General features: G+C 44.6%; 1 long non-coding RNA gene across 1 annotated transcript in view; it reads left to right on the top strand.

Annotated features, from left to right (window-relative positions):
• The window catches only part of LOC122933068, a 101,175-nt gene that overhangs the window by 14,205 nt on the left and 68,800 nt on the right, over positions 1-18,170 (top strand). The gene's annotated exons all lie outside the window — the stretch shown is intronic.

An 18,170-nucleotide genomic window follows, 5' to 3' on the forward strand; every position in this document is an offset into this window, starting at 1 on the left:
GCGCCCGTCACCAAGTGCATTTAACCCTCAGTAGTGTGGTTGGTCAAGCTATCACACCAAGTGCATTTAACCAGCAATAGTCTGTTCATTTTTTTGGCCATATACTAAATCAGGGGCAAGCTGCGCCCGTCACCAAGTGCATTTAACCAGCAATAGTCTGTTCATTTTTTGGCCATATACTACATCAGGGGCAAGCTGCGCCCGTCACCAAGTGCATTTAACCCTCAGTAGTGTGGTTGGTCAAGCTATCACACCAAGTGCATTTAACCAGTAATAGTCTGTTCATTTTTTGGCCATATACTAAATCAGGGGCAAGCTGCGCCCGTCACCAAGTGCATTTAACCAGCAATAGTCTGTTCATTTTTTGGCCATATACTACATCAGGGGCAAGCTGCGCCCGTCACCAAGTGCATTTAACCCTCAGTAGTGTGGTTGGTCAAGCTGTGACACCAAGTGCATTTAACCAGCAATAGTCTGTTCATTTTTTGGCCATATACTACATCAGGGGCAAGCTGCGCCCGTCACCAAGTGCATTTAACCAGCAATAGTGTGGTTATTTTTTGGCCATATCCCAGTCTAATTCTGTCACTAAATCCATACCGGTCACCCAGCGCCTAAATACTAGGCCTCAAATTTATATCCCGCTAAATCTGTCGTTACCGCTGTACTGTTGTGGCTGGGCAAGTTATTTAGTGTCCGTCAAAGCACATTTTTTGTTCAGGGTTGAAATACAATTCCCAATTTTGCAATTTCATAATTTAGTGGTTTCTGCTATATCAGAGCTATTTGAAATCTATCCCTAAAAGGGTATATAATATTCAAGGTGCACATAGGGTCATTCAGAATAACTTCACACACACGCTACTGTGCATTTCCAAGTCCAATTCTGTTAGTAAATCCATACCGGTCACCCAGCGCCTAAATACTAGGCCTCAAATTTATATCCCGCTAAATCTCTCGTTACCGCTGTCCTGTTGTGGCTGGGCAAGTTATTTAGTGTCCGTCAAAGCACATTTTTTGTTCAGGGTTGAAATACAATTCCCAATTTAGCAATTTCATAATTTAGTGGTTTCTGCTATATCAGAGCTATTTGAAATCTATCCCTAAAAGGGTATATAATATTCAAGGTGCACATAGGGTCATTCAGAATAACTTCACACACACGCTACTGTGCATTTCCAAGTCCAATTCTGTTAGTAAATTCGTACCGGTCACCCAGCGCCTAAATACTAGGCCTCAAATTTATATCCCGCTGAATTTGAATACAATACATTGGGCCAAATAATATTTTTGTTGTTGTGGTGAACCATAACAATGAGGAAAACATCTAGTAAGGGACGCGGACGTGGACATGGTCGTGGTGGTGTTAGTGGACCCTCTGGTGCTGGGAGAGGACGTGGCCGTTCTGCCACATCCACACGTCCTAGTGTACCAACTACCTCAGGTCCCAGTAGCCGCCAGAATTTACAGCGATATATGGTGGGGCCCAATGCCGTTCTAAGGATGGTAAGGCCTGAGCAGGTACAGGCATTAGTCAATTGGGTGGCCGACAGTGGATCTAGCACGTTCACATTATCTCCCACCCAGTCTTCTGCAGAAAGCGCGCAGATGGCGCCTGAAAACCAACCCCATCAGTCTGTCACATCACCCCCATGCATACCAGGGAAACTGTCTCATCCTCAAGTTATGCAGCAGTCTCTTATGCTGTTTGAAGACTCCGCTGGCAGGGTTTCCCAAGGGCATCCACCTAGCCCTTCCCCAGCGGTGAAAGACATAGAATGCACTGACGCACAACCACAATGTTTCCTGATGATGAGGACATGGGAATACCACCTCAGCATGTCTCTGATGATGACGAAACACAGGTGCCAACTGCTGCGTCTTTCTGCAGTGTGCAGACTGAACAGGAGGTCAGGGATCAAGACTGGGTGGAAGACGATGCAGGGGACGATGAGGTCCTAGACCCCACATGGAATGAAGGTCGTGCCACTGACTTTCACAGTTCGGAGGAAGAGGCAGTGGTGAGACCGAGCCAACAGCATAGCAAAAGAGGGAGCAGTGGGCAAAAGCAGAACACCCGCCGCCAAGAGACTCCACCTGCTACTGACCGCCGCCATCTGGGACCGAGCACCCCAAAGGCAGCTTCAAGGAGTTCCCTGGCATGGCACTTCTTCAAACAATGTGCTGACGACAAGACCCGAGTGGTTTGCACGCTGTGCCATCAGAGCCTGAAGCGAGGCATTAACGTTCTGAACCTGAGCACAACCTGCATGACCAGGCACCTGCATGCAAAGCATGAACTGCAGTGGAGTAAACACCTTAAAACCAAGGAAGTCACTCAGGCTCCCCCTGCTACCTCTTCTGCTGCTGCCGCCTCGGCCTCTTCTGCTGCTGCCGCCTCGGCCTCTTCCTCCGCCTCTGGAGGAACGTTGGCACCTGCCGCCCAGCAAACAGGGGATGTACCACCAACACCACCACCACCACCTCCGTCACCAAGCGTCTCAACCATGTCACACGGCAGCGTTCAGCTCTCCATCTCACAAACATTTGAAATTCCCACCTAGCCACCCTCGATCCCTGGCCCTGAATGCCAGCATTTCTAAACTACTGGCCTATGAAATGCTGTCATTTAGGCTGGTGGACACAGACAGCTTCAAACAGCTCATGTCGCTTGCTGTCCCACAATATGTTGTTCCCAGCCGCCACTACTTCTCCAAGAGAGCCGTGCCTTCCCTGCACAACCAAGTATCCGATAAAATCAAGTGTGCACTGCGCAACGCCATCTGTAGCAAGGTCCACCTAACCACAGATACGTGGACCAGTAAGCACGGCCAGGGACGCTATATCTCCCTAACTGCACACTGGGTAAATGTAGTGGCAGCTGGGCCCCAGGCGGAGAGCTGTTTGGCGCACGTCCTTCCGCCGCCAAGGATCGCAGGGCAACATTCTTTGCCTCCTGTTGCCACCTCCTCCTTCTCGGCTTCCTCCTCCTCTTCTTCCACCTGCTCATCCAGTCAGCCACACACCTTCACCACCAACTTCAGCACAGCCTGGGGTAAACGTCAGCAGGCCATTCTGAAACTCATATGTTTGGGGGACAGGCCCCACACCGCACAGGAGTTGTGGCGGGGTATAGAACAACAGACTGACGAGTGGTTGCTGCCGGTGAGCCTCAAGCCCGGCCTGGTGGTGTGTGATAATGGGCGAAATCTCGTTGCAGCTCTGGGACTAGCCAATTTGACGCACATCCCTTGCTTGGCGCATGTGCTGAATTTGGTGGTGCAGAAGTTCATACACAACTACCCCGACATGTCAGAGCTGCTGCATAAAGTGCGGGCCGTCTGTTCGCGCTTCCGGCGTTCACATCCTGCTGCTGCTCGCCTGTCTGCGCTACAGCGTAACTTCGGCCTTCCCGCTCACCGCCTCATATGCGACGTGCCCACCAGGTGGAACTCCACCTTGCACATGCTGGACAGACTGTGCGAGCAGCAGCAGGCCATAGTGGAGTTTCAGCTGCAGCACGCACGGGTCAGTCGCACTACAGAACAGCACCACTTCACCACCAATGACTGGGCCTCCATGCGAGACCTGTGTGCCCTGTTGCGCTGTTTCGAGTACTCCACCAACATGGCCAGTGGCGATGACGCCGTTATCAGCGTTACAATACCACTTCTATGTCTCCTTGAGAAAACACTTAGGGCGATGATGGAAGAGGAGGTGGCCCAGGAGGAGGAGGAGGAGGAAGAGGGGTCATTTTTAGCACTTTCAGGCCAGTCTCTTCGAAGTGACTCAGAGGGAGGTTTTTGGCAACAGCAGAGGCCAGGTACGAATGTGGCCAGCCAGGGCCCACTACTGGAGGAGGAGGAGGACGAGGATGAGGAGGAGGTGGAGGAGGATGAGGATGAAGCATGGTCACAGCGGGGTGGCACCCAACGCAGCTCAGGTCCATCACTGGTGCGTGGCTGGGGGGAAAGGCAGGACGATGACGATACGCCTCCCACAGAGGACAGCTTGTCCTTACCCCTGGGCAGCCTGGCACACATGAGCGACTACATGCTGCAGTGCCTGCGCAACGACAGCAGAGTTGCCCACATTTTAACCTGTGCGGACTACTCGGTTGCCACCCTGCTGGATCCACGCTACAAAGACAATGTGCCCACCTTACTTCCTGCACTGGAGCGTGATAGGAAGATGCGCGAGTACAAGCGCACGTTGGTAGACGCGCTACTGAGAGCATTCCCAAATGTCACAGGGGCACAAGTGGAAGCCCAAGGCCAAGGCAGAGGAGGAGCAAGAGGTCGCCAAGGCAGCTGTGTCAATGCCAGCTCCTCTGAGGGCAGGGTTAGCATGGCAGAGATGTGGAAAACTTTTGTCAACACGCCACAGCTAACTGCACCACCACCTGATACGCAACGTGTTAGCAGGAGGCAACATTTCACTAACATGGTGGAACAGTACATGTGCACACCCCTCCACGTACTGACTGATGGTTCGGCCCCATTCAACTTCTGGGTCTCTAAATTGTCCACGTGGCCAGAGCTAGCCTTTTATGCCTTGGAGGTGCTGGCCTGCCCGGCGGCCAGCGTTTTGTCTGAACGTGTATTCAGCACGGCAGGGGGCGTCATTACAGACAAACGCAGCCGCCTGTCTACAGCCAATGTGGACAAGCTGACGTTCATAAAAATGAACCAGGCATGGATCCCACAGGATCTGTCCGTCCCTTGTCCAGATTAGACATTAACTACCTCCCCTTAACCATATATTATTGGACTCCAGGGCACTTCCTCATTCAATCCTATTTTTATTTTCATTTTACCATTATATTGCGAGGCTACCCAAAGTTGAATGAACCTCTCCTCTGTCTGGGTGCTGGGGCCTAAATATATGCCAATGGACTGTTCCAATGTTGGGTGACGTGAAGCCTGATTCTCTGCTATGACATGCAGACTGATTCTCTGCTGACATGAAGCCAGATCCTCTGTTACGGGACCTCTCTCCTCTGCCTGGGTGCTGGGCCTAAATTTATGAAAATGGACTCTTACAGTGGTGGGTGACGTGAAGCCTGATTCTCTGCTATGATATGAAGACTGATTCTCTGCTGACATGAAGCCAGATTGTCTGTTACGGGACCTCTCTCCTCTGCCTGGGTGCTGGGCCTAAATATATGCCAATGGACTGTTGCAGTGGTGGCTGACGTGAAGCCTCATTCTCTGCTATGACATGCAGACTAATTCTCTGCTGACATGAAGCCAGATCCTCTGTTACGGGACCTCTCTCCTCTGCCTGGGTGCTGGGCCTAAACTTATGAAAATGGACTCTTACAGTGGTGGGTGACGTGAAGCCTCATTCTCTGCTATGACATGCAGACTAATTCTCTGCTGACATGAAGCCAGATTGTCTGTTACGGGACCTCTCTCCTCTGCCTGGGTGCTGGGCCTAAATTTATGACAATGGACTGTTGCAGTGGTGGGTGACGTGAAGCCTGATTCTCTGCTATGACATGCAGACTGATTCTCTGCTGACATGAAGCCAGATTGTCTGTTACGGGACCTCTCTCCTCTGCCTGTGTGCTGGGCCTAAATATATGCCAATGGACTGTTGCAGTGGTGGCTGACGTGAAGCCTCATTCTCTGCTATGACATGCAGACTAATTCTCTGCTGACATGAAGCCAGATTGTCTGTTACGGGACCTCTCTCCTCTGCCTGTGTGCTGGGCCTAAATATATGCCAATGGACTGTTGCAGTGGTGGCTGACGTGAAGCCTCATTCTCTGCTATGACATGCAGACTGATTCTCTGCTGACATGAAGCCAGATTGTCTGTTACGGGACCTCTCTCCTCTGCCTGGGTGCTGGACCTAAATATATGCCAATGGACTGTTGCAGTGGTGGCTGACATGAAGCCTCATTCTCTGCTATGACATGCAGACTAATTCTCTGCTGACATGAAGCCAGATTGTCTGTTACGGGACCTCTCTCCTCTGCCTGGGTGCTGGGCCTAAACTTATGAAAATGGACTCTTACAGTGGTGGGTGACGTGAAGCCTGATTCTCTGCTATGACATGAAGACTGATTCTCTGCTGACATGAAGCCAGATTGTCTGTTACGGGACCTCTCTCCTCTGCCTGGGTGCTGGGCCTAAATATATGCCAATGGACTGTTGCAGTGGTGGCTGACGTGAAGCCTCATTCTCAGCTATGACATGCAGACTAATTCTCTGCTGACATGAAGCCAGATTGTCTGTTACGGGACCTCTCTCCTCTGCCTGGGTGCTGGGCCTAAACTTATGAAAATGGACTCTTACAGTGGTGGGTGACGTGAAGCCTGATTCTCTGCTATGACATGAAGACTGATTCTCTGCTGACATGAAGCCAGATTGTCTGTTACGGGACCTCTCTCCTCTGCTTGGGTGCTGGGCCTAAATATATGCCAATGGACTTTTGCAGTGGTGGCTGACGTGAAGCCTCATTCTCTGCTATGACATGCAGACTGATTCTCTGCTGACATGAAGCCAGATTGTCTGTTACGGGACCTCTCTCCTCTGCCTGGGTGCTGGGCCTAAATATATGCCAATGGACTGTTGCAGTGGTGGCTGACGTGAAGCCTCATTCTCTGCTATGACATGCAGACTAATTCTCTGCTGACATGAAGCCAGATTGTCTGTTACGGGACCTCTCTCCTCTGCCTGGGTGCTGGGCCTAAACTTATGAAAATGGACTCTTACAGTGGTGGCTGATGTGAAGCCTGATTCTCTGCTATGACATGAAGACTGATTCTCTGCTGACATGAAGCCAGATCCTCTGTTACGGGACCTCTCTCCTCTGCCTGGGTGCTGGGCCTAAACTTATGAAAATGGACTCTTACAGTGGTGGGTGACGTGAAGCCTCATTCTCTGCTATAACATGCAGACTAATTCTCTGCTGACATGAAGCCAGATTGTCTATTACGGGACCTCTCTCCTCTGCCTGTGTGCTGGGCCTAAATTTATGACAATGGACTGTTGCAGTGGTGGGTGACGTGAAGCCTGATTCTCTGCTATGACATGCAGACTGATTCTCTGCTGACATGAAGCCAGATTGTCTGTTACGGGACCTCTCTCCTCTGCCTGTGTGCTGGGCCTAAATATATGCCAATGGACTGTTGCAGTGGTGGCTGACGTGAAGCCTCATTCTCTGCTATGACATGCAGACTAATTCTCTGCTGACATGAAGCCAGATCCTCTATTACGGGACCTCTCTCCTCTGCCTGGGTGCTGGGCCTAAATTTATGAAAATGGACTCTTACAGTGGTGGGTGACGTGAAGCCTGATTCTCTGCTATGACATGAAGACTGATTCTCTGCTGACATGAAGCCAGATTGTCTGTTACGGGACCTCTCTCCTCTGCCTGTGTGCTGGGCCTAAATATATGCCAATGGACTGTTGCAGTGGTGGCTGACGTGAAGCCTCATTATCTGCTATGACATGCAGACTAATTCTCTGCTGACATGAAGCCAGATTCTCTGTTACGGGACCTCTCTCCTCTGCCTGGGTTCCGGGGCCTAAATATCTGAGAATGGACTGTTCCAGTGGTGGGTGACGGGAAGCCAGATTCTCTGCTATGGGACCTCTCTCCAATTGATTTTGGTTAGTTTTTATTTATTTAATTTTTATTTTAATTCATTTCCCTATCCACATTTGTTTGCAGGGGATTTACCTACATGTTGCTGCCTTTTGCAGCCCTCTAGCCCTTTCCTGGGCTGTTTTACAGCCTTTTTAGTGCCGAAAAGTTCGGGTCCCCATTGACTTCAATGGGGTTCGGGTTCGGGACGAAGTTCGGATCGGGTTCGGATCCCGAACCCGAACATTTTCGGGAAGTTCGGCCGAACTTCTCGAACCCGAACATCCAGGTGTTCGCTCAACTCTAATAATGAATAATATAATTAATAATTAATTCAAATTTTATAGAATCAGCTTTGTAAGTTTATTTATATTTATATTTTAATTCAAGAGTTATAATGTCTCTTTTATAACTAGCAATAAGAAGCAAATACCATTGAAAGAGACAATGGATCCAGGTGAGGTACAGGGCTGGTTCTAGCTTTGTTACAAAGAGACTGTCATGTACTATATGATGTCTGATTTTCATTTCTTACATTAGTCATGGGATAACCACTTTAAGCATTAAAACATATGAATTTCATTGCTTCTGTACTTACTGTATGTGAGGTTCTTAAACTTTTGCAATCACAATGTGACCTCTTCGACACACTCAAATCATATTTGCCCATTCTGAGAAGCTCAAATTTCTATACATGGTAAATATATAGCAGTAATGCAATTCAACACTATCCACATATTAATGGTTGCATACAGGCATGAGAAAAACAAAGTACAATCTCTTTAAATTATATGGTTTTATGTATCAGAACATAATAATAATAAAAAAAAAAACATCTGGTCCTTACAAAGCCTTAAGAATTAGGTAAATACAACCTCAGATAAGCAGCAGCACACAACAAATTGCACTGTGTTATTAGGCTAAACTAATCCAAAATAAAGTAGTTGTGGGTGAAAAATTAAGTACACCCTTACTGCTTCCATAGGAATTGAAAGGAACCTGTCACCATGAAAATGCAATGTAAGCTTCAGGCAGCATGCTATAGAGCAGAAGGAGCTGAGCAGATTGATATATATATCTGTAAAGAATAAATCAAGGCAACTGGACGTAATGTAGATTTCTTGAAAATGTTTTACTCGTTTTTCCAACGAGCTTTCTCAATTCTGAGTGGAAAGCTCGTTGGAAGAACGAGTGAAACGTTTTCAAGAAATCTGCAGTAAGTCCAGTTGCCTTGATTTATTCTTTACAGATATACCATGACCTGGATAAATGAGAACCTTCACAGACAGATTGATATATAGTTTTATGGGAAAATATTCAGTAACACTTGTAATAAACTTGTATTTCATTCATTTAGATTCCTGCTGTGAAGTCCAGGAGGCGGTCCTATCAGTGATTGACAGCCTCTCCTCTATAACTGTGCATACAGAGATAGCTATTAGTCACTGATAGGACCGCCTCCTGGACTTCAAAGCCCAGAACGAGCAGAACCTTAAAGAAAAGTAATGAAAGTTTTAATGAATCTTTTCCCCAAAAAACTTTTATAAATCTGCTCAGCTCCTCCTTCTGTATAACATACGGCCTGCAGCTGAAACACCCTGTTTAAAGCGAAAGGTTCCCTTTAAGAAGATAAGTAGCAACCCGGTGCTGCTAATCAAATGCCCTTGATTAACTGATCATCAGCAAGTGTGACCACCTCTATAAAAGCAGAACTTTTGGCAGTTTGTTAACACAATGCCAATGCCACAATGCCCCCTTACTCATAGCCCACGAAACGTTGCGCATTATGGGATAGGATTCAACTCAACGTTCTCATGGAAAGAGGCCTAAGAGCCACAAATCATATTGAAAGATAATAAAGGATTGAAAAGTACAGATCGTGCTTCAGAAGAGTCATTAGCTTTTATTCCTCACCTAAATTATTGAAGAAAAAGATATGGCTGACTCAACTACAGTGATTGGTATCGCGGAGTCTGAGTAAGACTCCAAGTCAGAACGTAGCTGCACTACACGTGGGAGCAGTTTAAATTGACTAACTTTACTGTAGTTCATTTTGTAGACTAAGGACCAGGACGGGTAAACCTGTTAGGTTGCCACCTGAGGAGTTCTGCTTGTCTCTAGGAGATGGGCTCAAACAATTTGATCAGCACTTCTACATCAGAACTGACAATATCTACACAACAACATGCTCATACATTGTAGTTACACTTATTTGCTGCCAGACAGCCACGCCACCCTCGATGCCCGGCAAGCTCTGTTTCTCCACAGGTCTTGATATCTCCAGCACTACCGGAGGGTGCACTTAAGTTTATAAAGAGGTGCACACCTTGTCCTAAATTAAGAGCATCCTCTGGCAGTTGATATGTCTCAAATGAAATCTATGCCAGCTTGTAGTCGATTTCAGTCATTAGTTACGTCAGAAAACTGGTGCAAGTGATGATAGATCTATTGGCCACTGCGTCCAGGGCCGTGTGGAAGCAGCATGTGCACAATTTTATTTTGCACAGGTACGGTTTAAAAATTTGCAAACCCAAAGATGATAACAGGGAGCAAAATTTATGGAATGGTCTTTACCTTCCTATAAGCAAATAACATAACTGTGGAAACATATGGAATGTGGAAATATGGAATATTTTATTTTCCAGCATTTTCCAGCATACATCCCCTTCCAACTTTCCTAAACACGTGACATGTTACATCACAAGACTCAAAGGAAAGTTGTTAAAACAACAGATTTATGTGAATAAATAATTGATAAGAACTGGTCTTGCACAAGAGATAAAAAAAATATATAAAAACAATAATTAAAAAACAAGGGGGTAATGGTGGGGTATCCTGCTTCTGCTTGTTTAGTTTCCGTATTAACAAGATACAATGGAATAGGCGCTGTTCCATAGAGGAGCATTAGATAAGCATAACTCCAGGGAAAATATGAAAAGATAACATTTTGTTTTACAGCTATCCAAACATTTTTCCAATTCCTATCAGATCAACCATCTGATAATAATTTGCAAGTTATTGTTATTAAGTTTTCTTCTGTCTACCAGAGGAAAAATAAGCTTACATTTAAAGGAAAACCATACACTGTGTTCTGCCATTCACAGGGTCTGAGGGGGCGGTGCCTGACACGTGGCTTCCCTCTCTGATGTGCTTTAAATGCTGATGAATTAAAAGGATTATCCTGTGATTAATGTAAAAAATCAAAACCAGACATCATATAGTACATGACAATCCCTTTCTAACAAAGCTAGAACCAGCCCTGTACCTCACTTGGATCCCCCTCCTAGACTGCCCGTGCCCCTGAAGACGCCATGTACATGGCGAAACATGTCGGGGGGCAGTGTATAAGGTTTTAGACTATATAGACCTCTGTATGTGAAAAATTTAGACGGTGATTAAAATAAACAAGTAGTGACTGGAGCAAGCGCGCCGCTACCAGGCTACTAAAATAACAGCACAGCTAGCAAGGAATATAGCACACTAGAGGATCTATTAGATAGTTTTAATAGTAGGTTAGATAGATTCATTCAAAATGTAATAAGTAACCAATAAAAGTTATATTTTAATGTCATAATTTAGTATACACATGTCAAGAGTAGGCAACCAGTAGTTTTGTACTATATGAAAATAGAGACACATGGATCCAAAGCTCCCCCATTCATTGCTCTGCTAGATTTAGCATTTCCCGAACAAGTGTATAACAGTGTATAGAAGCAATCCGTACCATTGAACTGAATGGGACGGCTTGGGTGTACTTACACCTGCTCACCGCTGCAGAGGCGACGGCGAGAAGGTAAACAGTGAAGGGGAGGCAGAGCTGGCTCGGCACGCGCCTTCTCTTAAAAAAACTGATCGGCAGGGGTGCCGGGTGTCGGACCCCAGCCGATCTGATATTGATGACTTATTCTGAGGGTAGGTCATCAATAAATATAACTTGGACAACCCCTTTAAGTCATTCAGAAACAAGACACATGCAGTTCCGATCACAGATAGGAAACATGCAATGCACTCACCAAGTCATTTTTTGCCTAACCCTGTTAAATGTAGCACACTTAAAGGGGCTGCCTCACTTCAACAAATGGCATTTATTATGTAGAGAAAGTTAATACAAGACACTTACTAATGTATAGTGTTTGTCCATATTGGCTCTTTTCCATCACATTATACACTGCTCATAGTAGTAGCCCGAAAAGCTTAGACAAGACTGCTATTTTGTATCCGTGGATGAGTTTTTAACTGCAAGCTGAATAAACGCCTATTCCTTTATTTAAGTGGAGCTGGATTTTCTCAACTTCTTTTTTCTATTGCCGCCCGCACCTGACACGGGCTGTCCGTGCTCACAACCAAAGGAAGGGCAGGTGAGAGCTGCTACACTCTTCTTTTTCTTTACTGCTCATATCCATGGTTTAAACCACTCTGCAATCCAGCAGTGGTGGCCGTGCTTGCACACCATACAGGTGAAACTCGGAAAAATGTGAATATCGTGCAAAGTTCATTTAGTTCAGTAATGCAACTTAAAAGGTGAAACTAACATATGAGATAGACTCATTACATGCAAAGCGAGATATGTTAAGCCTTTATTTGTTATAATTTGGATGATTATGGCTTACAGCTTGTGAAACCCCAAAGTCACAATCTCAGGTCCCCTTTGCTCAGGGGATATGGATTAATTAGCTGACTAGATGGTGACACTTTGAGCCTAGAATATTGAACCTTTTCACAAAATTCAAATTTTAAGCTGCATTAATGCAATTTCTTTTAATTTGCATTATTGAAATAAATGGACTTTTGCGCGATAGTCTACTTTTTCGAGTTTCACCTGTAGGAAAAGGTGTTGGCCTACTATGCGCACTTCCAGCTTTCTCTATAGTGTGTAAGCACGGAAACCGCTGCTGGATTGCAGGGTGGTCATAACCACAGATATGTGCTGTGTATAATGTGATGGAAAGGAGGCAATATGGACAATCACAGTACATTAGTAAGTACCTTGTATTAACTTTCTCTACATGATAAATGCCATTTACTGAAGTGAGAAAACCCCTTTAACCCCTTTAAGCATAAATGACTGGCATGAAATTTATCAAATCTTAACCTCCTCAGATGGCACATAATCTACAGTATAATTAAAAGGGTTGTCCTACCATAATGACCTATTGCCTATCTACAGGATAAGTGATACATACTGTATAAGATTGCTTGGGGTATGACTGCTGGAACACCCACTGATCATGAAAAAAGGGGTCCTGAGACATTCAATTACATTACCACCAATCTTCGTACACAAGGGTCTTAAAGGGGTTGTCTCACTTCAGTAAGGGGCATTTATTATGTAGAGAAAGTTAATGCAAGCAACTTACTAATATACTGTTAATATCCATATTGCTTTCTTTGTTGGCTGGATTTATTTTTCCACCATATTATACACTGCTCGTTTCCATGGTTACAGACCACCCTGCAATCCAGCAGTGGTGGTCATGCTTGCACACTATAAGCAAAAGCGTCAGCCTCTCTGGTGGCCGGGACCATGGGAGCACACATAGGCTAGTGCTTTATCCTATAGTGTGCAAGCATGACCACCACTGATGGATTGCAGGGTGGTCGTAACCATGGAAACGAGCAGTGTATAATGTGATGGAAAAATAAATCCAGCCAGCAAAGGATGCAATATGGATAATAACAATATATTAGTAAGTAGCTTGTATTAACTTTCTCTTCATGATAAATCCGACTTACTGAAGTGAGACAACCCCTTTAAGACCACGTTCCCTTGATCATGGGGTCCCAGCAGTCACCCCCACCAATCAGACACTCATCACCTGTCGTGTCATAGCTGTTTCACCTTTTCACATTCCCTATCCTTAAAGGTTTTCTTTGGGTGTAAAAAAAAAAAAATCAGAAAAATAAAAAATCTGGCCCAAAATATGTGTCAAACTAAAATAGAAATGCTCGCCTGTTAAAGGTACTGTGTCCACTTCTCTAGTTATCCTCTAGCCACAGGATCGGGGATAACTAAGTGATCCATGGGGGTCTGAACGCTGGAGCCCCCACTGATCCCCCTTCTTGACTGAGTGGCAGGTCGGGCATTTGCCCTGCCTCTCTATCCATTCTCTATGGGGTCGCCAAAGATGGCAGAGCACATCGCTGGCTAATTCCAGTGGTCCCAAAGAGAATGAATGGAGCAGCAGGGCGTATGTGTAGCCTGTCACACCATAAAAAGGGGGAACAGGACCCTTTCCTGGAATCAGTGGGGGGTCGCAGAATCGGACCCCACTAATCCTATAGTTATGCCCTATGGTGTGGAGAGGATAACTGCAAAACCTGCACAACCCCTTTAAATCCTCCACCACCAGTATCTCTTTACATGGCAGCAGTGATGCATGTAAATACGGAATATCATCACTGCCGCCATGTACATTATATGTGTCAATACTGGAGAATGTGACGCACTGTGCAGAATTTTTTGGGCATAAGTCCAACACCCTTTGCAGGTCAGAACCATTAACAAAGCCTAAGAAAAGGCCCTAGAGGAGCAACGTGAGCAAAGGGCACAAACGGAGGGTCATAATTGAAGCAGAGGCATTAGGGTCATCTGTGGCAGGGTAATAGTGGGGATCCTGGAACAGGGGTAACTGGAGAAGAGGCAATATTAGTGGTGCATTTAAAGTGGGCGCATCTGGAGCTGTGGCACTTATGGGGGTGCACCTAAAGCAGAGGCATTAGGGTCACTTGAGGCAGGGTAATAGTGGGGATCCTGAAGCAGCTGCAGGGGTATTAGAGGGGCAACTGGAGAAGATTCAATATTAGGGGTGCTTTTAGATTGGGGGCATTAGGGGGCATCTGGTGCTAGGGCACTTATGGGGTGCACCTAAAGCAGAGGTATTGGGGGGGGGGGGCCTAAGGCAGAGTCCCCCCCAATGCCACTCTGAACTCTGCAGAGAGGCACACATTCATAAATCTGTGTCTGCTATAAACAAATCCCCTATTTCCCCCTTACAGTCTACTACAGCTCACTACTGTCACACACCTGAGAAATCAGCCCAGCACCGCAGAGGAGTCCTTCTCTCCCCACAGTTTCCTGACAGCAGGGAGGGCAGGAGGAGGCAGACACCTTCTCTCCTCCTTCACAGTCAGCAGCCCCAGAAGTCTACAAAATACTGTGGGGCCTCCTGTACAATGTACACCAGTAGGTGGTTGCATCACTGTGTGATACTGCCACCTAGTGGTTACAAAAATTATCTCTCCTGAGAAAGGAGAAATAATTATCCTCCATCTTATCTTGGGCGCAGGAGACTGGGGGCCCACCGAGGAATCCATGGCCTCCCCGGTGGGTCAGTTCGAGCCTGCCTCCTCCCATCTCACAGAATAAGTCTCACAGACACTGAAGAAGAGATACTACTGAAGCTTTTCTTTCACTTTCCTGTCTTCAGTTAAAGTGCTATTAAAAACAAACTTTTTACTGGCTGAAACTTTTTTTGTGAGGTAGCAGGCACCTGGAAGAGGCCATTTTCTCCTAATAGAATATATTATAAAGTTTCATATATTTACGTATACCCAAGAAAAAATACAGTTACAGGTAAGATTAGAGATGGGTAATTCGATTCTAAACAAATCGGATTAAAATTTGTTGGCTAAACTCAGTGCCATTTTACTGTGTATATTGGTGGGAAAAAACATACACACTCCCATCCCCGACAGCAGCAGCTAAAACTTTACCATACCACTCCAGATATGATAGAAAGGTGAATTTTATTGACATAATTCAAAGGCAAAACAACATGCAACGTTTCTGTCTAATAACGACCTAATGTGGCTCTGGAGTTTCCAGTAAAAAAAATATAGAAGATAGTCCAACAAGGAGCATACAAATAAAACATAATATATGTAAATATATGCAAATACAGAAGAAATTCACTTTATTGCATAAATCCATGCCAGATGTTATTAAATAATACTAGATATACAGTATGTAGCTGTTATCAGGTAAGTAAAAAATACAGATGTAGCAGAGTTAACACACAAACCCTTAACTCAAATTTCTTAACTCATCGATTTATTTTAAAACAAAAACCATTGAAAAGCAATTGAAGGTGCCCCAGAAAGCCTGTGTGTTAACTCTACAACATCTGTAGCATTATATTGTATCCTGGAAATTGATAGCAATTATAATTATTGTTATGTGTGTATAAGTCTCTCTCTATGTAATATTTATTTCTTTTTGTTCCACTGTAACTCCATATATACTCATCAATAATACTGTAATATCAATTTTTCACACTATACAATATATAGTTTTTTATACGTTCACTCTTGTGTCTCATTTATTGCATTCAACCTCGAATCAGACCCAGTAAGAGGGTGTATTGTATATAGTATACATTTAATATATATTTATATATAATATTTTCTTACATAATTGGCGAGCCAGGTAGGAGGTTAGCGTGTAGTTGTGAGGGACATTTGTGAATATAATATTGTATAGCGGGGAATTTTGATTGTATAGTTGGTTGTATAGTTGTTTGTGTAAAATTTACCATGGAATGTTTCTTGAAAAAGATTGCAAAGGTCAAGGATACTAAAACGATTGTAAATTTAATGGTGGGATCTAGAGATCCCTGGTTAGAAGCCAAAAGTTTTGTGACTGATGCAATTTCTGGCAAGAAGTTTACAAAGTCAGAATGAAAATGTGCTCTAGTGTTTGCAGCATGCTGGATAGCAGAACAGTATTCAAAGGTAAAGGAACTAGCTGGCTGCCTCAATGAATACTTCTGTTCAGTTTTTACAAAGGAAAATGAAGGAAAGGGACCTCAGTTAGGAAGGAAGACTAATGAATCTTTTGATGCATGTGTCTTTACAGAGGAAGAGGTTCTAAGTCAGCTGTCTAAAATTAATACAAGTAAGTCACAGCCAAAGCTATTAAAAGAGCTCAGCGGTGAACTAGCAAAACCATTAACAGATTTATTTAACCAATCACTGGTAACAAGAGTTGTCCTAGAAGATTGGAAATTAGAAAATGTTGTGCCCATTCACAAGAAAGATAGTAGGGAGCAATCGGGCAACTATAGGCCAGTAAGCCTGACATCAACAGTGGGGAAATTAATGGAAACCATACTTAAGGAGAGGATTGTGGAACATCTAAAATCCCATGGATTGAAAGATGAAAAACAGCATGGGTTTACTTCAGGGAGATCATGTCAAACTAATCTTATAGATTTTTTGGATTGGTGATTAAAATAATAGATGGCAGAAGTGCAGTAGACATTGCTTATCTAGACTTTAGCAAGGCTTTTTATACTGTCCCACATAGAAGGCTTATCAATAAATTAGAGTCTTTGTGCTTGGACTCCCATAATGTTGAATGGATTAGGCAGTGGCCGGATCCGTCTAACAAATGCATTGAAACACTGGATCTTCCGGCAAAATGGACCCGGTATTTTATTTTTTGCACTTTTAAAGGTCTGCACATGCGTAGACCGGAAAACCGGATCCGTTTTGCCGCAACACGCGTGCCAGATCTGGCATTAATGCATTTCAATGGGAAATAATGCCGGATCCGGCATTCCAGCAAGTGGAATTTTTGACTGAGAAAATACCGCAGCAATACCTTAAGAGTGACTGAACTGAAGACATCCTAATGCATACTGAACGGATCGCTCTCCATTCAGAATGCATTAGGATAAAACTGATCAGTTTGTTTCCGGTACTGAGCCCCTAAGACGGAACTCAATACCGGAAAAACTTTAATGCAAGTGTGTAAGTACCCTAACCAGAGATATTGAAGCATTAAAAGTTTCTGCTAAAAGTGCTGCTGCTGTCTGTTAGCAATCAGCTAATTGTAGCAGAGAACAAGTGTTTAAAACTTGAAAATGAGGAGCTTACAGAGAGGCTGAAGGCAGCAGGAAGCCATATTTTTGGGCCGACTGCTTCCTCCTGCACAAATCAGGCTGATCAATCTAAAAGAGAAAGGTGTGAGACACAGAAGAACAGGGTCAAAGTGTCTTATGTCAGAACTCCTGATACAAATGGTGGATTTAAGCCTTATGTTCAGTATAAGCCAGTAAAATGCTTTTCTTGTGGTCGGCTGGGTCATATTGCAAAGTATTGCCAGTTTTCTGTTAGGGAGTCACAGGAAAAGGACAATAAGGTTAAGTGCTTTGCATGTGGACAGATGGGTCACATTGCAAGGTATCGACCAGCACAAAAAGAAAGGAATTTGAAAACTTGTTATACTTGTGGTAAGACTGGTCATATTTCAAGAAATTGATACACTATAAAGGGTGCAGCAAGGGTCCCAAAAGGTAGAGTGAACCTAAAATGGAGGAAAAAGAGCGGTAAAATACCGCCTCATGGTGGAGGTATAGACATGGGCAATATGGCAAAATGTGGTCAGGGCCCAAAATAAAAAAAACTAGAGAGTAAAATAAGGCAACTTAAATTGCAGATAAGACCAGCAGAAAGTGAAGGTTTAAAATCACCAAATTGTGTTAAGAAAGCGGAATAGGGACCTCCCAATTTGAGGAGGTTCTGTCTGTTGTTATTTAATATTTTACTAGGTTTTTCTTTTTAGGGAAACGTAG

This window comes from Bufo gargarizans, chromosome 3, assembly GCF_014858855.1.
Source record: "Bufo gargarizans isolate SCDJY-AF-19 chromosome 3, ASM1485885v1, whole genome shotgun sequence".
Lineage (NCBI taxonomy): Eukaryota > Metazoa > Chordata > Amphibia > Anura > Bufonidae > Bufo > Bufo gargarizans.